Source organism: Mixophyes fleayi, chromosome 3 (assembly GCF_038048845.1).
Source record: "Mixophyes fleayi isolate aMixFle1 chromosome 3, aMixFle1.hap1, whole genome shotgun sequence".
NCBI classification, from domain to species: Eukaryota; Metazoa; Chordata; class Amphibia; order Anura; family Limnodynastidae; genus Mixophyes; species Mixophyes fleayi.
Window position 1 is genome coordinate 33024354 of NC_134404.1, and position 22618 is coordinate 33046971.

At 42.2% G+C, this 22618-nt stretch overlaps 1 protein-coding gene across 1 annotated transcript in view; it reads left to right on the top strand.

Annotated features, from left to right (window-relative positions):
- OPN5 (opsin 5) overlaps positions 1 to 22618 on the top strand; it is a 116708-nt gene that overhangs the window by 53266 nt on the left and 40824 nt on the right. The gene's annotated exons all lie outside the window — the stretch shown is intronic.

The following is a 22618-nucleotide window of genomic DNA, read 5'->3' on the forward strand; positions in this document are numbered from 1 at the left end:
CCCCCTCCTCTGCCCTCTGTCACACTGCCCCCTCTGCATCCAGGCACTCTGCCCCCTCTGCAGCCCTCTGTCACGCTGCCCCCCTCTGCTGCCCGCTGCCCCCTCTGCTTCCCTGCTGTCCTCCTCTGCTGCCCCGCTGTGCTCCTCTGCTGCCCTCTGTCCTGCTCCTCTGCCCTCTGTCACGCTGTCCTCCTCCTCTGCCCTCTGTCACGCTGTACTCCTCATCTGCCCTCTGTCCCCCTCCTCTGCCCTCTGTCACACTGTCCCCCTCCTCTGTCACACTTTCCCCCTCCTCTGCCCTCTGTCACACTTCCCCCTCTGCATCCAGTCACTCTGCCCCCTCTCACGCTGCCCCCTCTGCCCTCTGTCACCTCTCACTGCCCTCTGTCACGCTGTCCCCCTCCTCTGTCACGCTGTCCCCCTCCTCTGCCCTCTGTCACACTGCCCCCTCTGCATCCAGGCACTCTGCCCCCTTTGCCCCCAGGCACTCTGCCCCCTCTGCAGCCGTCTGTCACGCTGCCCCCCTCTGCAGCCCTCTGTCACTCTGCTGCCCTCTGTCACTCTGCTGCCCACTGCCCCCCTCTGCTGCCCGCTGCCCCCCTCTGCTTCCCTGCTGTCCTCCTCTGCTGCCCCGCTGTCCTCCTCTGCTGCCCTCTGTCCTCCTCTGCTGCCCTCTGTCCTCCTCTGCTGCCCTCTGTCCTCCTCTGCTGCCCTATGTCCTCCTCTGCTGCCCTCTGTCCTTTTCTGCTGCCCTATGTCCTCCTCTACTGCCCTATGTCCTCCTCTGCTTCCCGCTGTCCTCCTCTGCTGCCCTCTGTCCTCCTCTGCTGCCCTCTGTCACTCTGCTGCCTGCTGCCCCCCTCTGCTTCCCTGCTGTCCTCCTCTGCTGCCCCGCTGTCCTCCTCTGCTGCCCTCTGTCCTCCTCTGCTGCCCTCTGTCCTCCTCTGCTGCACTCTGTCACTCTGCTGCCCGCTGCCCCCCTCTGCTTCCCTGCTGTCCTCCTCTGCTGCCCCGCTGTCCTCCTCTGCTGCCCTATGTCCTCCTCTGCTGCCCTCTGTCCTCCTCTGCTGCCCTATGTCCTCCTCTGCTTCCCACTGTCCTCTGTCCTCCTCTGCTTCCCGCTGTCCTCCTCCGCTTCCCGCTGTCCTCCTCCGCTGCCCGCTGTCCTCCTCCACTTCCCGCTGTCCTCCTCCGCTTCTCCCAGCCATAAAATAAAGAAAGAGCACATAAACTTACCAATCCGCCGGGCGCCGGGACCCAGCAGCCTCCTCTCTCCCGCAGCTGTCACTGACATCGATATTCAGTGACAGCTGCGGGAGAGAGGAGGCTGCTGAGTCCCGGCGCCCGGCGCCCGGCGGATTGGTAAGTTTATGTGCTCTTTCTTTTTTTTTATGGCTGGCCCGCGGCACCCCAGTGACAGCGCTGCGGCGCACAGTTTGGGAACCGCCGTATTATAGGCTAAGATAAATTGATAACACATACATGACAGTGCAATGGCTGCTGGTTCTTCATCAACTTACAAGCAAATGGCACGAAAGTTCCGAATTCAAGAAGTAAAAGCCATAACCATTGCAAGACAAAAATGTTAGCCTTTTTTCAGTGTGACATTGAAAATATGGCAATGGTCATGTGTTTGTATGTGCACAAAGGTTTTGCGATCCAACATATGAAAATGCATCACAATCACCTTCTGAAAATTAAACGTAAGACCTAACAAACCAAATGGCAGTTCCAAAAGTAAAAATGTACATTTTGCATCTAGTATTGTTGTTCATGCCGACCGCGATGAGGGTGATGATGATGTACATATTAATTGTTCTGAGAGTTAAGCTGCACATACTGACAATTGGGAAGAGCAAACCGGAATTTCTCGGTCATCATCACTTATTGTTTGTAATAATTCCACAAGAACATTCCAAAATACATAAGGCTATCACCGCCAACTATCACTGCTGGAAGTATTAGACAGAGAGCAATACAAAACAATGAGCACTTTCCCTAGAGACACACTTAGCAAAAATGAATGCTTTTAAAGTATTCTTTTCAAGTTTGTTGCTGTAATTTCAGGAACAATGGCTTGTGCAGAACTGAAATTGCAACTGTCATTTAAAAAAAAAAAAAGTTTTACCTGCTTTGCATGGGAATACGAATAATCCATTATATTTTCATTTTTAAATTAAAACCCTAGTGCTCACGCATGTTGTCCACCCTACTGCTCTCACAAAGATTATAGATGACTGAAAGGGGGTGGACTGGGTGAATCAATACGGGGATTGAGCAAATCTAAGAACATTTGGATTTGCAATTTAGAAAATAATAATTTTATTGAGATTTACAAATTTTTTGAACGTAAATTTGGCTGAATTGTGGCAAACAGAATTACTAGGTCTTCATTCAAACCTACTCTAGTAAGAGAGGTCAACTGAACACTATCCGCTGGCCCACGGATCCTCACTTATAGTACATTACCTGGAGGTAATCCGTATTAGTCTCAATACTGATGCGGATGAGAAGGCTGGAATGCTCACCTTACGTAGAACATTACGTTGTTTTGCTCCTGACAGTCAATGTTTGGAGAGGGATTGATTCGAAGACACTACAAACAATGTACAGATAGGCCTCTGGCTGCTGAGATATTAATTTGTCATTGAACCAGGCAGTGCAGTCTAAGTAGTGTGCCATTACCTTGGCCCTTGCTATGTCATGACGTAATTCGCATTGAATCTTGTTATCAAGGCCCCACCTGCTTCCAAAGAATCCGGGAGGGTGACAAACTCTCCTGGGAGTCCAGTAGAACTCCTCAACATCCTGGAGCTTCCCAGACATTCCGGGAGAGCAGGAAAGTGTGTATAGTATGGGCAGGTTTAGTGCTTCTTTAAACTCGGGTTAAACAGTAATACCATTAATACAGTCATTTAATTAATTTGGCAGCTACTTTATGATGGTAATAATTCTCCAATAAATCCAGATATAGTTTGGAGCCATTATTTAGGCAGAGAGCAATACACTCCCCGTACTGTTTGTGGGTACGACCATTCTTCTATTATTGGATAAATGATAATATTAATGAAATAATTATCTGGTAGCAATCTGGTGATGGTGATAATGCCCCAGCCAACCCACATATAGTGTGGAGTCATTACTCAGGCAGACAACAATACATTCCCTGTACTTTTTGTGGCCATGATCATTTTTTAACAAGGGAACAATTGAAACTGCCTATAGCATAAGTCCACATATTAATAGAAAAGATTGGTGCAGATAGCAATTTTAATTTTACTATTGTGTATACATAATATTTGGTTTTATATTTCCCTTATTTTAATCAATTCAATAAAAGTTATATTTTAATATGTAAATTAACACATCTAAAAATGTTTAATGTAACTGATAGTGCATCTTACAAATCAACTTCTCTCTCTTAATTCAAGTATAACTAAGTTTAAGGTTGCACCCCTTATAATAAATATCTAAAAATGTATACATGCTCATTAAATATATGCAAACCGAATGCAAATGTATAAGAAAAATTAAGAAATAGTTCGGATATCAGCTTACTGAAATTTAGTGTCACAATTTCTCTCTTACTTCTTCTATTAAATTAATTCCAAAAAGAATAATTTCTGTTTTGATACCACATTGTATTCTGGATTTTTTCCACTTATTTTCGTAAGTATTCATTTTCTTTCACCACCATTGATTTATTGCATTTAATCTCATGCTCCTTCTGATGAGAGACGTCCAAATTCCACATTGGATTGCCTTAATCTCAGCAGGAACTTGCTGTTTGATTTTTGGCAACTGATAGTTTAAATAGAAAAGTAGAAATAGAAATACAAATAAATTGCATTTTTGAAAGTAATTTATTTCATAAGATATGATTAGATACTGCAGATAGACTCAAACATTAAAGTGGTTAAAACCTACACATTCGCAGTAGAGATGTGCTAAAGTTTAAAATCATCTCATTTCACATTTGGCTACAGAATATTGCAGGTTTCTCGTACAGTTTGGACTTAAGTTTTCATTACGGAATCCCCTCTATTATTATTTACACACAGACTTCTCCCTTATTATACCCCAACCACAATAGAGAACAAAATGAATTGACACACTAAATGGCCCAGCTCTATTTATAGACTATAAATATAGTGCAGAATGCCATTATGTGAAATGAAAATGCAAATGCAGAACGTTGCAACTCTGTGGAAGGTCCTGTTCTGCCACAAATCTTGTTTTTCCCAAATCTCTGGTGAGTTGCCTCTGGATGGTTGGCTTGGGAGATTTTTTCAACAGGTTACAGGGATCTGGATTTCTCCTACCAAAAATACATTGCCTGAGATGTTTGGGAACGGAGTTGCTATGGCACTGCATCAGCCAGCAAAGCCAATTCTTCTATTGCTTGTGTACAGATCACTACTTTGCACTATTCTAGCATAGGATCTCTATACTGCTACAGGCATCCTGCAGAAGTCATACCTGAGCTTGTGGTTCCACGATAGCTGGAAGTTGCCTGCTATACAGTTTACCATACAACTGCTATGTTTCTTACACTATATATATCGTTTTGGGTGGGAGTGTAAATCAGTGTAATTTATAGATCTTCTTTGAAGCAAGTTCTCCTCTACCTTCTTTCTTCTCTCTTCCGTTTCTTCTCTCTTCTTTTCTTCTCTTCTCTTCTCTCATCTTTTCTTCTCTGTTTTCTGAGCCTCCAGAGATCATAAAGCTTTCATTACAATCTAACTACTTTGGGCCAGGCTGACAGCCATCTATGTGTCAGCAAAGCTCTGTATAGTGCATAAAAAATGGGGCTGAAATGACTTAATGTGGAACAGGCCTAGATGTCAGATGCTCAGCCTGCCCTTGATTCGGCTTCAGAAAGTTTGGCCAGGCTGTGCGACACTTTGGCTTCTGAGACTCATAGGAAGTAATGCTCCTTCAAGGTTCATTAAATCCTTACAGATACTCTGGACTGTGGAATGGAATGTGCAGCAGCATAATACTGCCAGGGCCTCCTGAATATAATGCTCCTTCAGAGTTTATTACATCCAGCCCTCTGGTCCCTTCTGTCAATACACCATTTATATTACACAAATGTTTGCTTTGCCTAGCTTTGGACAGAATCCGCACTTATTTAGGCCTGCATAGATCTAGGACAGACGGAATGTAAATAAGTTGTAAAGTAAGCCAATCAATTGTTGTACTAAGTCTAAGTATACTGCTAATAGATAGAGCAGGTGTGATAACAGCACATGGAATTGACTGTGTCACAAGAAGCCTTTAACTAGTTCTGCAGTTTTACTGAGTCTAAGTATACTGCTAATAGATAGAGCAGGTATAATAACAGCACATGGAACGGACTGTCTCACAAGAAGCCTTTAACTAGTTCTGCAGCTTTACGGAGTCTAAGTATACTGTTAATAGATAGAGCAGGTATAATAACAGCACATGGAACGGACTGTCTCACAAGAAGCCTTTAACTAGTTCTGCAGCTTTACGGAGTCTAAGTATACTGCTAATAGATAGAGCAGGTATAATAACAGCACATGGAACGGACTGTCTCACAAGAAGCCTTTAACTAGTTCTGCAGCTTTACTGAGTCTAAGTATACTGCTAATAGATAGAGCAGGTATAATAACAGCACATGGAACGGACTAGATATTGCCAGTCCAGAGACTTTCATCTGTCAGACGGGAGATTACCTATCCTATACAGAGTCTTCCTTTGCAGCTATCAAAGGGGGATTTGTTTGCACTCACTGCAGCATACAGTTGGAGCAGAGCACCCTGGTTGTCCAGCTAACCAAGACCTTGGATTGTGGGCTGTGAAGAGGTACTACAATCAATTCTGGCTTATGGTACAACTTATTGCTCTTCTGGCTGTTGTAGATCTCTGCAGGTTTAAATAAGTGCGGCTAATTTTATCAGCTGATTAACACAATTATATGTTTTTTTTGACAGTGTGTTTTAACAACAAGTGACATTCTATGAGTCACAGGGACAGTAGCTGAAAGAGCCAATTTCTCATCTATGATTAATATTCATACAGTTTGTTACTGTTGTTTTCCAATAAGGCCAGCTACACTTTGTTATGTTTGTGGCAATTAGCTAACAGGATATCTATCTCTTCAGTCACATACATGCAAATGCATGTATCTACAGCACGTTTCATATGTTCCATATATATGTATAATTTTATTATATATCATCATCATCATTTATTTATATAGCACGACTAATTCCACAGCACTGTACAGAGAACTCACCCACATCAGTCCCTGCCCCATTGGAGCTTACAGTCTAAATTCTCTAACATACACACAAAGACAGAGAGAGACTAGGAACAATTTTGCTAGCAGCCAATTAACCTACCAGTATGTTTTTGGAGTGTTGGAGGAAACTGGAGCACCCAGAGGAAACCCACACAAACACAGGGAAAACATACAAACTCCACACAGATAAGGCCATGGTCGAGATTCGAACTCATGACCCCAGTGCTGTGAGGCAGAAGTGCTAACCACTGAGCCACCGTGCTTAGTGGTTCAATTATGTTTAGACCGTCTGTGTTGATGGTTAATTGACATTCTCTCAGCACTGTACTGTTCTCTTTTTACAATTTCCAGCTTAGTCATACATTTAGGTGATGATATTGGATGAGATCCACTTCTAGCTTCTCTGGGCCTCGTAGTGCGGTAAGAAGATGATTGCACACATACACACAAGCTGTTAGCAATTATCTAATCTTCTGATCCCATTTACCAACATACCTGATAATGATCCCATGAATTTCAATAGAATCATTATTGAGCTTTACATTCATTCTAGGGTCCGCAAATGCTGGGACGATGGTCAGATATTACTGCCAATATTGCAGTCTGTTTGTTCTGCATAATGGACCTAAAGACCTGACTAAATTGGTGATGTAAGTCAAATGTCAAGGGAAGAGTTAACTGCCCCCTATCTTCTTTCCCAGTAAGTATAATGAAACCGTAAATAATTGGTCATGAGTCTAGAGTCATGTCTCTAGAGCTGTTCTTGTTGCTTGTAATGTGGAAGAGCCAAACAGACACATGTATTTCTGTAGGGCATGACATTGTGCTAATGATTAATTATAACAGAACTGTTTTTCTGTGGGTTTTTTTTTGCATATGCAAAAGGAAAAGAAATAAGTCATAAGTTTTGCTTCTGAGGAAAAGCAGTGACCGTCTTGTGATTGTGCTCACTCGGAAATGAAAAGACAGATAAAAAACAAAGATGATCCTTGTTCTTCCACTTCTATTTGTAAAAACGTTTCCCCCATTTCCCTAGTTGGTATTGCTTGGATCTAAATAATATTATTTCATATAGGGGAAATCTAATAAGTAATAGGGGAATTAGGTACATCACACCCGCTTGAATTTGAAAGGGTGCTCTGTGCTTCAAAGGGACGCAAATCCTAATATACAAGTACCCTTATATAAAATAGCTAAAACCATTCACAAACATTTCTGAATCAAATATAAATAGTGTACACACAGGATCAGGGCCGGTACTAGGGTTCTCAGCGCCCTAGGCAAAATTTAAAAAAAACGCCCCCCCCCCCCTACCCCAAGACACACCAAATACCCACTTCCCAGACCCTCACACACTTCACTTTTGGTAAAAAAAAAAAAAAGATAAGCCTTACCTCCTACAGCGGTCTGGCTGCCGTGATGTTTCACAGAGAACGTTGTCCAGACTCCACTGCTGTCCAGGGGCAATCACCAGTGGCAGACAGTGTGATATATTGCAGCACAGGCGCCGCGGCCGCTGGGTAGATCTGTCACCTGATCACTGACGTGAGTGATCAGGTGATCAGCTGTGCGATGCGCCGGGCAGCCTGGGCGGGCGGACACTGACAAACAGGGGCGGCACCCCGCCGTCGCCGCTGCACCTCTCTCCCACTTTTCTCCGCTGACTAGATTTTCAAATCTAGTCAGCGGGAGCGGCGCCCTGCAGGTCCCGGCGCCCTAGGCAACTGCCTAAAGTTGCCTAATGGGAGCACCGGGCCTGCACAGGATGGGAAATATCTCAAGTTATGGAAACGTTTACTTATATGTGAATGTTGTTCCCTATTGTAATGTGACGTGGAGCTGGCACTATATAAAGAAATGTTAATTTCTGCACATTCATACTGCAAACTTCCCATTCCACCACATCCTAAAAGTGCTCTTTTGGATTGAATCTTGATACCTTGGGATATGGTGCATTATCCAGATGGAAGTAGACATTAGATTGGGCCCAACGGGTGCCTAGAAAACATCCCCCGCACCATTACACCACCAACAACAACCTGCACTGTTGACACAAGGCACTATAGATCCTTGGATTCATGCTGTCTGTGACAATTTCTGACACTACCCTCTGCATATTGCAGCAGAAATTGAGATTGTTCAGACAGGAGACGTTTTCCAATCTTCATCTGTCCGGTTTTGGTGACCCTGTGCCCGCTGTAGCCCTGGTTTCCCGTTCTTAGCTGACAGGAGCGGACCCGGTGTGGTCTTCTGCTGCTGTAGCCCATCCACTTCAAGGTTCGACGTACTGTGCGTTCCGAGATGCCCTTCTGCATACCGCTGGTGTAACGCATGTTACTGTCCCTTCCTGGTAGCTTGAACCAGAGCGGTCACTCTCCTCTGCCACAGAACTGCCGCTCACTGGATGTTTTTTGTTTTGCGCACCAGTCTCTGTAAACTCTAGAGTCTGTTTTGCGTGAAAATCCCAGGAGATAGCAGTAAAACTTTTATATAAGATAACTTGGATTTAGTAGACCTTTTAAGGATGACTACACCTAAAATTATTTTTATGTATCATCCTTGCCCTTCGCCCCAACTAGCAGAATAATGCAGGTTAGCATTGCTGCCTCACAGCGCTGTGGTTTGATTGTGACCGTGGAATTTATCTGTATGGAGTTTGAATGTTCGCCTGCGTTTCCTCCAGGTGCTCCGGTATCTTCACACAGTTCAAAAACATACTGGTAGCTTAATTGATATCTGACAAAAGTGGACCCAACTATGTGTGTGGTAGGAAATTTAGATTGTGAGCTCATATGGTGCAGTGAATAATTACATATTCTCTGTTAAGCCCAACTTTGGTAAAATTCTTCTATGTGCTCACCTTGCGTAAAGCTGTTGTCAACACATAATTCATTGGGGGAATAATAATTTATAGCAGCTGAGAATTTCTGAGAAACGTATCCACATGGATGGTATTTGGCAGACTCATAGGTCTTGTGACATTAAGGAGAGTAAGGCAAAAAAAGGAGTAAAGTTGAACTTGGATAAACCATGTTACAATACAAGGGGTGAAAATTAGTTTATTATTTTGCACATAAGATAAATACTGGCTGTTTTTTCATGTAGCACACAAATACTTGATGGCTTTATTTTTACACCCAAATTTAAAGTTGATCTAGGACATGTCCTACCCGAACTATAAATCTGTCCCCGCATTTAAAACTTACCACCCCCTCCAATGCAACATGGTTTTGCCAGGGTACAAAGTTACTCCTTTTTTTTGCTTTGCTCTCCTTAATGACTCAGACCCACTGCGTCCTTTAGAACTTCTTCTACTCTAAATGAAGAGACATCAACTTCAATGGAGAAATTCAGGGTGGTTACTGTGTGTCTTAGCAGAGGAACTGTAGAAAATGATTTTTTTCAAGAGCATGAAGGCGAGCTCAAGAACTTGCACCCCCATTTTTGTGAGAGCACTAATGGAATATCACTTATACAATTGTCTATAGTACTTTATAAACCCCAGTAAAAGTTGTGTAGCTTTCAGGCTAATTGGTTGTGGCCAGTTCCATACTGTGGACACTTTCTGAAGGTCTACTCAATGCACAGTATAAAATGCAGGTGCACTCATACTCTCGGGAAATGCTTCTGTAGCTATAAGCGCACTTAGGCGCGCAGAGTGGTGTGAAAGAAGCGCACAGTGTAAATGTCAAAATGTCACATCAAAAGTCAAATCTCCAAGTACTTACAAGCAAACATTTACTTTAAATAAAACCTTTCAGTTTTTGGCAGAAATCTATGAGCACAATTACAAATTGCGGACATGGCGCCACTTAAGACAATTTTGCACTGTTCTTTTGTGCTTAATTAATTGCGTTCTCAATTGGGAGAATTCCTTTGTGGGCGAGTCATAGATGTAACGAAGTAGCCACGTTTACCGCAGTTAGATTTGCACAAAAGTGCAGTAATAAAATTGTGGCAAAAGGGGAGTTAGGGCAAGAAAACTTTAATTGTAGTTTCTCTCACTGGGTTGCAGAGCTTTTCAGAGGATAAACAGATGACAGGCCATCTTAGGACGTAAGTTCCGTTGCGTACCGTATCTTGCATGAAATTGCGCATGTTCAGAAATGGACCTTCCGCCAGTGAATGCAACTGCATGCAGTTCATGTCCAAACGCAACTGACACTTCCGACTGCCTACAACTTGAAGGGCGGAATGGGGGAGGGAAGAGCTGGATCACGTAGGTAACATACAGTAACGGCGCGTCGAGGTCGAGGATACGCACATTCATCCGATCCAAGCTCTGGGCATCTTGGAGGTAGGTGATTTTTAGCTGTGTTACTTCCACCAACGACAGGACAGGTGTAAGTGCCGACTGATAGTGATGGCGGGCGCGTATGCGTGCCAGATCATGTGACTGCAATAAAAGAAAACTATAAGATAAAAACTTTCTCCAGCAATAAGGCTGAGTGTGCTTATCAACATTTATCAGGCGAGTCTCTGTTGATGTACATGAGTAAGCTGGCTAGCACACGCTTATTCAAAGAATAAAGCATTTTGTAACAATTTCGATCTGTTATTGCCATCCTGGGACGGCTGTAACAAAACAGGTATTGCGACACTTGTGAATAAGTTTCCCCATTTAAAGGCATGTGGAAGCCATCTCTGGCAAACGTCGGTAAATCTTTACTGCCGGCAAAAATTACTGCCAACACCCGGAGTGTTCTTCACGGCGGCAACTCTTTGTTGTACAGGGCAAAACTAAAAAAAACTCCTAATGCCCTCGCACAATAAGACTCTCCTCTGGTCTTCAAACTTTCAAGCGTTCTCTGAAAACCTACCTCATCAGACAAGCTTATAATATTCCTCAACCACCCTCTTAACCTCACTACCTTTAGCCTGTTACACAATTTCACACAAGACAACTACCCCCTGACCAACATGGTGTGTGACAGGATCATTTAGCTTATGAGTCACTTTTACCTTTGCAGTCTGGCTGGGCCAAAATGCAAAATGTAGACTTAACCTCATGTGTCAATCTCCCATTGTCCCATAGGTTGTAAGCTTGCGAGCAGCCTTCTCACCTCTTTGTCTGTTTTACCCAGTTTGTTTATTAGTTTATTATGTTTGTCCCCATTTGTAAAGCTACGGAATATGTTGGCGCTATATAAATAAATGATGATGATGATGATAATGCCCATTGATTAATCAGCCCCATAGTCTCCATCATATCTAATACTCTGGGCCTGATTCAGTAAGGAAAGTAAAGCAAAAAAAGAGTAACTTTGCACCTTGGCAAAACCATGTTGCATTGGAGGGGGAGGTAAATTTAAACTGTGGTGACAGATTTATAGTTGGGGTAGGGAATGTCCTAGATCAACTTTAAATTTCAGTGTAAAAATAAAGCTATCAAGTATTTGTGTGCTACATAAAAAATCAGTCAGTATTTATCTTATGTGCAAAATAATAAACTAATTTGCACCCCTTGCATTGTAACATGGTTTGTCCAGGAGCAAATGTACCTTACTTTCCTTAATGTATCAGGCTCTCCATATTTAATGTACCTGCTGTCCCTGTGCCCCTGCTTGTCTCCACTGCCTCATATCAGATCCATATCTATTCTGCCTGCTTGTCTCTGCTCTCCCTGCCCCCCAGGGGCGCACGCAGGGGGGGTTTCTGGTTCTTCAGAAACCCTTCCGCGAAGAACAGTGTCCCTACATAGCGGCACTGTACTTTACAGCAGCAGCGGCGCTGTCAAAGAAGCATCCCTGGCGGTGCTGTATTGTAGTATTGTTCAGTGCAGTGCCAAAATGGAGCTCTCTCTATGTTTTTTTGGGGTGGGGAAACCCCCCTTAAAAATCCTGCGTGCGCCTCTGCCCCCCCATTGCCTCCTTTTCCTCTCGGTGTCCTACTGCCTCATATCTACCCATTTCTTCTGTCTCTTTGCCCAATTACAGCCCTCATTGTCTTTTCCATAACTCTACTGCCTGCTGACCCATTGCTTTGCCCCATCCAATTTTATTTAAGAAACTAAATTTAGGTTCACACTACAGGTTCTTCATCCAATTGTCATGCCAATCCCACGATGGCTGGGCAGATGTTTAATCAGTGAGTACGCTCACACGATCATGTTTTATTGTACCAAATCACATCGTATCATTTGATTTGATTGTGCAAACTTCCTAAAAATCATGAACAAAGATGGAATGATGTTGGGCAAATGTGGAAGTGTGTCCGCACTCACGTCCAGCGGCGTAGGCAGATATCTGTAAACTGTGCAGAGTCACCATCTTTTCAGCAGATGGTTACGGCAGATGAGAAGCACAGATCTGAAGGTAAGTGGTGTAGGTATGTACACATGAATCTGCATGCTCATCTGGACTTTCAGTCATTGGTAAAATTGTTACAGAAATCGCATCTGCAGTAATTTTCTGTAGTGTGTACAAATCTTCGACAAATCCTGCTGGATGTCCTAGTTTGTCAGGTGATCTCTAACTTTCATTGGGTTGCTTTACAGGCGAGACTCTCCGCCTTGCCAGATAGACCACTGAGCCACAAAAAAAATAAATATAAAAAGTAACAGTTTTTAAACAGGCGCTTTAATAAAGGATGCAGCTATTATTTCTCATGACATATGATACCCAAAAATATGTCAAAGAAGTAAACTAAATAAGATTATTATTATTATTATTATTTAGTTCACTGAGCCACAAAGCTGCCAAAGACAAGCACATAGAAGGTAATGTTTTTTTTTCATTTTTTTTACATAAAAAAAAAATAACCCAAGAAATAGTTTTGGCTAGAGCAACTATTTTAAATTAGAACAGCAAGTAGAAATTTTAACCTGACAAATGCAATTAATAAAAACAGTCCAATGAATTTATTCTTCCTTTATAGGCGCATCCAGGGAGCTTTGTAAATGTTTTTGAAAACATGCCCGTTTATGAGCATTTTTTTAACTTAAATCCATTTTTATTTTTTTTACTTTATCTCCTTTGTTATTGAAGATTTATGTGATATATGTTTGAACATTTCATCTTGTTACTTAAAAGCCCAAATATATCCCTCCAAATTGTAACATTGCTAATGCCAAGTGTAGAAAAAAAGCTTTTGAGCTTTGTGGGAATTGTAATGAACCTGCTCGAGGATTCATATTCAAATGTTGTGTTTAGTTTCAATAAACAATTCCACAATTCCACCTTACATGGGGAATTATTGTCTTTTTTATATGTTATTTTGGGCTTATTTAAATATTGATTTCCATTTTGTTGATTTCCTAATATGCTCACTAACAATGTGTTTTCACATGTATCCGTATTATCCTCACCTATTTGCAATTGATAAGGGCTGCTGTTATATGTATACTAAAATAAGAAATTCAAAATGTTCAATGATTTAACAGTAATATAACAATAAAAAAATATAATGAAATAGAAAAAAAATCATTGTCAGTGTGTCATTTTTATATTTTTACACTTAAATAGAGGGGAAGGGATGAAAAGGAAATGGGTAGAGGTGGTGAAGGAGTGTAATACCCAGGATTCGCTAAGAGTAAATTACAGATAAAGGCTACTAATTTGGTATACTAAGACCAGATGAACTTCCTCATTGCTATATAAGAGGTCTACACTGTATGGGAAGGCACAGATTATGGAAATATTTAGGAATTACTGATTTGAAATCAGTTTCAAATCTCTTTTTCTTGAACTTAAAGACTGCATTCCTCTCATTATTTCCACATTCAAAGAAAATTAATCATACGGCAGTAGCTGTTACTTGCCGTATGGTCACTTCCAGGTAATGTAGACTGATTTACCGATTTATAATATGAAGCTAAATATTTGGTCATTAGTACTAGGGGGAAACTGGAGTCAACACAACAAGTCCTATGAAATATAAAGAAATAATCGGTGTAGTGTAATTCACATATAACCACAGAGATAAGTGAAACAATCCGGACATTGTTTTATGCCTGCTCTGAACTCAGACAGTCAACCAGAGATGAGTTTAGGACAAGGATGCAGTCAGCTTTCGGGCAATGTTGATAGTTGTTTTTGCCAGGAAGAGAAATATTTTATCATGAGTCTCATGCACACATTGCTCTGTACACACTGGCTCATGTAGACCAGGACATACATCTGTTGTCTTGCATTAGAAACGTAGTTTCGTATTTGCGTGCACACCAAAAATGTGTACATATACGTCAGTGTATAGTTTTTCTGTATGAATGACTTGTTTCTCCTAAAGTCTGGAGAGACGGTACGGGGGCGGGCAGGGACTGACATGTTTTCCTCCACAGCTATGTCTTTTGGAAGCCGTGCCTCTTGTGGGTGCTGGAGAGCAGGTGCAATGAAACGCAATGGTGATGACTATCAGCGTCACTATCTAGCCACTTCTGATTGGCTGCGTACCAATGCCTCCAGCTGTGCTTAATTTATTAGCGTGGAGACTATATTCAGTTAAGTCATGACTGTCTAATCGCCTTCCTTACTAGATGTTTCCATGTCATTGTCACAAATTACCCGTCCTCATTCCAGCGTCGGCTCACATGACAGCAGCTCAGGACACATTTTCAAACTTGCTTGATTATTTAAACAGCACTCTGACACTCGTCTTGTGTCAGAGCAACTTTGTTGCCAGCTCCTGACCTCTGGTTTGAACCCTTATGTCTTATCCAGTCTCTTCCCTTTGATACGCTCCTGATCGTTTCCTGTGTACCGAACCCCTGCCTGCTTACCATGCTCTGGATTGATATCCTGTGTACCAAACCTTTGCCTGCTGACCATGCTCCTGATTGTCTCCTGTGTACTGAACCTCTGCCTGCTGACCACGCTCCTGATTGTCTCATGTGTACCGAACCTCTGCCTGCTGACCACGCTCCTGATCGTTTCCTGTGTACCGAACCCCTGCCTGCTTACCATGCTCTTGATTGTCTCCTGTGTACCGAACCTTTGCCTGCTGACCACGCTCCTGATTGTATCCTGTGTACCGAACCTCTGCCTGCTGACCACGCTCCTGATTGACTCCTGTGTACCGAACCTCTGCCTGCTGACCACGCTCCTGATTGTTTTCCATGTACCGAACCTGCCTGCTGACCACGCTCCTGATTGTCTTCCATGTACCTAACCTGCCTGCTGACCACGCTTCTGATTGTCTTCCATGTACCGAACCTGCCTGCTGACCACGCTCCTGATTGTCTTCCGTGTACCGAACCTGCCTGCTGACCACGCTCCTGATTGTCTTCCGTGTACCGAACCTGCCTGCTGACCACACTCCTGATTGTCTCTTGTGGTGTACTCCACAAGTACAGTTCCTATCTACGCAGTACTACTCCCTGGGACAACCCAGAGGACCGCAACCTGCGACTTCCTGCCAGCAAAGTGCATCCTGCCTTGCGGGGCGGTTCTTGGTGAATACCGGGGAACCCGTTAGACTCTGCACCTCTGGGCCTGCCAGCGTCAATCAGGGTTAGTACCTGGGTCCTTATCTTCCTGGAACGTAACATTCATTTACTGCAGGAAAGAATATTGCCATTGGATTTTTAAAGGAGTGAACCACATTTGCCTGTATATAATTTAAATTAATTTTATTTGCATTTGTGTTTAACTACATCTTATTTGGAAAATATGACATTTATTAGCAACTTTCAAGACGCTATTGTCTGTTGTGTATATAACACTGCAACTCATTATTAGATTGTGTACAAATAGGGGAACTAGCACTGTCAAACCACATCTCTGCTCTGTCTCTATACTATCCCCATGCTATCTTAAAGCGTACTTACACACTTGCTATGCCTGACACATGCCTGGTGCAAATGCTGCTGTTTTTGAGCTCGACACATTTTGAGATGCAGCTGACTGAACACATGCACGTAAATATCTTCAGCAGATTATATAAAGTTGCTATAACTAATATAAAGGTTATAATATTCAGTGGTATCTTCTGTTAACACAATGCTGAGAAACCACATAAATAGGCTTCCTCATGCTTTCGCCTTCCTTGCTGTCCTTCACTGGCAAGAGCGATACTTAATGCTGGTGGCGTTACTGCCAGCGGCATAGGATAAGATAATGGCCTGCCCAAGCACCCACAGAACTGGCCAGTGGTAACTCCGTATATCTAGGAGACTCACAAATTTAGATGAGACCTTCCAGACTCCTAAGAGAGCAGGCGATTCTCCTGGAAGAACGCTTGCCTAATATAGATAGAGCCCCACAGGGGCAAGCGCAGGATTTTTAGACGGGGGTTTCTAAATACTTGCTTTTACCTATGCTGTTTTTAAATATAAATGTAATCTGTGTTTTAAACTTTATTTTTCCACAATTCTTCTTATTGCTGGAGGGAAACACAGGCACACAAGTGCTAAGAAAGGGAGGGACAGAAAAAAGTGGAGAGAGCTAACCACACACAAAATGTAGGAGGCATACATAGGGATACAGAGGAAGAGAGGTACACACAGAAGTGGAGAAAGATAGACAATACAAAAGGGGAAACAGAGATAAGGGAAGATGATACATGCAAGCACAAAGAGGGGAGGGGGAAAGGACACACAGTATACACAGAATGGAAATATGTAAGTGACGGCATTGAGGGTCTCCTCTTAGTGGAGGTGGGGGCGGGATCTGCTGTTTAATGGCCGCGCGCTACCTTCCCTTCTTCCATTTCTCTCCTTCTGTGGTGCTTAATTACCACTCTTCGTTACTTTACTCATTTACCTTGTGCGCTGGGGCAGCTGAGATCTGACAGGTCGGTTCCCGTGGGGCTGCCAGTAGGGACCGTGCGCTGCAGTTATAGGCTGCACGGCCCCTACATTCACACAGACTGAGAGAAAGTGTTCTGTGTTTACTCAATTTTTAAATGCTCTCTGGAGGTGTAGGAAAAAACCTTGGTTGCTGGAGGCGGTGATCGGAGTATAGGGGGGTTTCTGGACAACTGGAGCCCCCCCCCCCCCAAATCTCCCTGCTCTGTTTTAGAAACATTGCGGCAGTATATGTAGTAATTAGTTCATCATCATCATCATAATCATTTATTTAAATAGCGCCAGCAAATTCCGTAGCGCTTTATAATTAGGAACAAGCATTAATAAAACAATACTGGGTAATACAGACAGAAAGGTAAGAGGGCCCTGCTCGCAAGCTTACAATCTATAGGTCAATGGGAGTTTGATACACAAGGGCAGGTGCTATTTCATATTGCACACTGGACCAGTTAGAATGCAAAGGTAAAAAGTATTGAGTGGGCTGTGTGATCAGTCAACAGCGATGTTGGTCAGAGGGTTGTTGTCTTGTGTTAGCCGTGTAGAGGGTGATAATAGGGTAGCCTGGGGAGATTAAGAGGGTGGTTGAGGAATATTATAAGCTTGTCTGAAGAGGTGGGTTTTCAGAGAACGCTTGAAGGTTTGAAGACTATAGGAAAGTCTTACTCTGCGAAGGAGGGAATTCCACAAAGTGGGTGCAGCCCGAAAAAAGTCCTGTAACAGGGAATGGGAGGATGTGATGAGAGTGGAAGAGAGACTTAGATCTTGCGCAGAACGGAGGTGTCGAGTTAGGAGATATTTTGAGACCAGTGAGGAGATGTATGTTGGGGTAATTTTGTTGACGGCCTTGTAGGTTAGTAGAAGAATTTTATATTGGATTTGTTGAAAAAACAGGCAACCAAGGATCTGAATGGAGGCAAAATGTCATTGTTGTGTTATCAGCTCTCCCAGGTTTTGGATTCCATAAGTACCTCCCTCCCCAGGAGATCCAGCACCATTGCTCACACAGAAACAGGGGTAGCAGTGTTCTTGTCACTCTCCATTCTCTAGTGACATTGCTTAGTGACATTGCTCACACAGAAACAGGGGTAGCAGTGTTCTTGTCACTCTCCATTCTCCAGTGACATTGCTCAGTGCCATTATACACTGAGAAACAGGAGGGGTAGCAGTGTTCTTGTCACAAAAATTGACTGGAAATGACTGGAAATTAATGTTCTTGAGGTTAATAATAATGTAGGAACAAAAAAAGAGCCAAATTATGTGATTTTAGAAGAAAAATAGGGATCCAAAAGCAAAACACATGAAGGCGGTTTTGCCAAAACCATAATCAAAACATGAAGTTATTCCAGATCCAAAACCAAACCCAAAACACAAAGTTAATCTAGATCGAAAACCAAAACCAAAACACGGGGTCAGTGAACATCTCTACGTATCTACATATCCTTGTTGAGAACAATACCAAGTTCTTTCCAAACATCAGGCGTATCCTGCACAAAGCATGCTCAGCTGTTTACAAAAGCAAGTTTTCCTTTTGTTAATTGTAGCGGTCAGAGCGAGTGATGTTAAGCTTTCAAGCCAAATATGGGTTTTAATAATATTTGAAGCTGTTAAACGTTTCTTAGTATAATCAGACTATATGCTGCAATAATTAGACGTCAGATGTGCTATATATGTAGGGTGATTGTAGCCCGCCAGCTGATACTGATTTCAGTATCCCTACGCTACAAACCGTCTGCTTGCTATGTACTAACATTCTGGCTTTGTCTTTATGCCTTCATAAGCAGCAATATTATTTCTGCTAACACGTTTTTATAATGGAAGATGTCACAGATGTGAATGCAGCCTGTTTTTGTATAGTAGTAACAAGGCAAATAGATCACTTCAGCAATTTAAAGTCAAATAAAGAAAGCAAATAAAATAAATATTGCATAAGCTCCTAGAGTGAGATGCGGTGTCTGTTCATACATCTGAGAGTGATAATAGGGTGTTTTGTAATAAGATCAATCAAATCTACATTATCTGCCTCTGTAGACTGAGGATTTAGTGATCTCTCACAGTGTGTGGTACTGAACTCTGTTTATCTGTTGACAATTCTATTGTCATAGAAATGTTTTGCTGAAATTTTCTATTGTAAAGTTTGATGTACTCAGGTAAATGAGGTACTGTAAAAAATATATATAATACTGTGCTGCTGAGTCATAAATAGCTGGTAACAGCACAGATTGTGTATTGATCAATCCTCTGACATGTAATATGGATATGTGATATAGTGCTCCCCATCCACGACAAAATATCAAATACTGTTCTCTGAGTTTCTCAGTTTGTTGAACCTATATATCTAGTTCATGGGGCTGCATAATTATACAGATAATATAATAATAATAATAATAATAATAATAATAATAATAATATTGTCACCTAGATATGATAAAATAGTTTTTTGTATTTATTTTATTTGTAATTCACGGGGTATATCTTACACCAGTTTCTCTATTTAAAATGGGTGGTAGACAAGACACTAACTGTCCGAAAATGTGGTACCCATGATGGTGACTGCTGGCACTTGTTGTGGGACTGTCCGGCAGTTCAGCGGTTTTGGGCAGACGTGCGGAGATGTATTTGTGACACTGTACCAGGTGCTCCCCCCCCCTCACTGTTTGGTGTATCATTAGAAGATACCCTGAATAAAATTATTTACAACTATGGTGACTACTAAACCAAAAATTAGCCCTGATCAGGCACCAATCTAATTAATGTCGAATAAGTATAAAAGCTTTGGATACCTACACAAAAAAGGATATGTATATATATGTGTCAGAATCCACAATATTATCTGACCAAAAAAGCTGCTGCAAAACACCAAGGTGGCTGCGTCCACCAACAAGCACAGTAATAGTCTGGCTCTCTGACTATGTAAGTAATGGATGGAGTGACAATCACACGTTGTCACATATATTTAACATTTATTGCATTACAATCAAATACAATTATACAAATACCTACTAATGCTGACAATAAAACATACTGAAGGGAAAATAATAATAATAAAACAGACTGCATCCCCGTGCACAGTGACGTGGTCACATAATAAAATTGTTGAAAAACATATCTCATGAGTGGGCCACAGTGCTACTGATTGGGTTGATGTGACAGCTGTCTATAATGTAGCCAATACTGTGGTCCGAAATGCGTAAATATAAAAAACTTTTGAACAAATACCCCACAAAGGATAATGTTGGTAATTGTCACAATCCTAGAGCTGCCGATAATGGTGGATCACTGCTCGATGTCTAAACGTCGTTGAATGTCAATGTATAACTTTATATAGAACATGAATATTGAAGAGCATTATAATCAAACTTGTTGATTACTCCCTCTGATGAAGTTACGTTCCGTAATGAAACGCGTTAGGGGCATAGAGACAACAATCTAGTTGTCCGGATACGACTTAAATACCTATCGCGGTCACAATTTTATTATGTGACCGGGTCACTGTGCACGGTGATGCATTCTGTTTTATTATTATTATTTTTTTCCCTTCAGTATGTTTTATTGTCAGCATTAGTAGGTATTTGTATAATTGTATTCGATTGTAATGCAATAAATGTTAAATATATGTGACAACTTGTCATTTACAACTATGGGGCACATTTATCAATCATCGGCAGAAAAGGTAAATAGTTATCAATCCTTATAGCATGGATAAGGATTGAACTATTTCTCAAATTTATTAAAAACGGATCACAGAAGCAGCAATTCCGAAAAACTGCTGTTTCTGTGATGAAAAAAAATCACACTTACCCCCCTCTTCGGGACGCGCTGTCTCTAGGATCTCCTCCTGGTCCTCTTCGTTCCTCTTCTTCCTTCAATTGCGCATGCGCACAAAGATCCCCGCTCTGTCTCTGCAGTTCTGCGAGCGGTGAGTGACAGAGAGGGATCATGTGATCCCTCCACACATGCGCTGTCCAGCTCTGCTCTTCGGAGCAGAGCTGACAGCATTGGATTTATTCATTTCTGATAATGTACGCCAGCTTCAGACAAGACAAGTTTCCAAAAAAAATGTTTTTTCGGAACTTGTTAGGTTGCAGCCGGGAGCAGTCACGATACTGTTGAATGGTGACTGCTCCCAAAAACGAAGAGGAGTGCAATATCTGCTGTGATGCACCTTTCTTAAATTGGCGGAGGACACTGAGGCACCTTAATTACCCGGTAAGAGCACTATCGTGCTTTCTTAAATATGCCCCAATATCTTTATTTTCCTGACACTAGCAAAAGTCATAATAGCCCATACATGGCTTGCTGCGGATTCCCCTGACTTCCAAAAATAGCGAGCTCTGGTAAATGATGTCATGGGCCATGAATGCTACAGGCTGGAGTCATTAAGGAGAGCAAAGCATAAAAGAAGGGGTAACTTTGCACTTGGGCAAAACCATGTTGCATTGGAGGGGGAAGGTAAATTTAAAACGTTGGGACAGATTTATAGTTGGGATAGGGCCTGTCCTAGATCAGCTTTACATTTCATTTTAAAAATAAAGCTATCAAATATGTGTGTGTTAGATGAAAAAATAGCTAGTATTTAACTTATGTGCAAAATAATAAACTAATTTGCACCCATTGCATTTTAACATGGTTTGTCCCTAAAAACATTTACTCCTTTTTTTTAACCTTAGTTTCCTTACTGACTAAGACCCTACATATACAAGGTTAGAGGAGTCAGATCTACCAGCGAAACCATATCCGATAATACTTATGGAAAGTGTATGAGCCTCCTGACTAGTATATCCACAGGCTTCTCTTTGTGGGATTAGCATTGACCTGCACATCCACCTGTTCGTGTATTATCCTGAGCTATATTATTTAATGCATACTTGCCAACTCTCCCTGAAATAGGGGTGATCTCCCTCACTCCCTGAAGAGTCTGGCATTCTCCCTGATGCTGAGCCAGTACAAGATGTGGTTGGCTTCGCCATCTCTGGCATGATGACACAGTTCAGAAATTGTGTCCTATGTCCATGTATTGATGCCTATGGAGGTGGCCATGTTCATGGAGACCGAGATTTAATGAAAGACTGACAGCATGACTTCAGTAATGGAGACAGAAATGTAAAAGACACTTCAGTCTCTAGAGATTTATTAGCTGCTTTTCATTAACGCATAGTTGCTTACTCTCCCATAATGTCCGGGAGAGTCCCGCATTTCTGGGAGACCTCCCAGGCTCCCGGGAGAGCAGGGCAGCCTCCCAGTTCTCCCCCCCACAATAGATAAGTGGCGGGGGGGGGGCTTAATGATGCAAATATTGCGTCATCTTAGCCCGCCCCCTGCTGTAATTGCCCAAAATTGTGACAATTGTTTAGGGGGTGGGGCCAAAATGATGTGATTCGTCAAGCCCCGCCCCCACACGCCCACCTAGCCGAGGATCTCCCTGAAGCCAACGAGGAAAAGTTGGCAAGTATAATTAAATGTACAGAAATTCTGTTTTATGTGCTTTGTTAGCTTATCCACTGACACAGCTATTTGAACAACTGCTTGTTAGCATTTAACTTGTTAACAATGTTTGTTAGCCTAACTAATGTCAGGTTTTTGTTTTGTTCGCTTGTTTTAATTTTTGT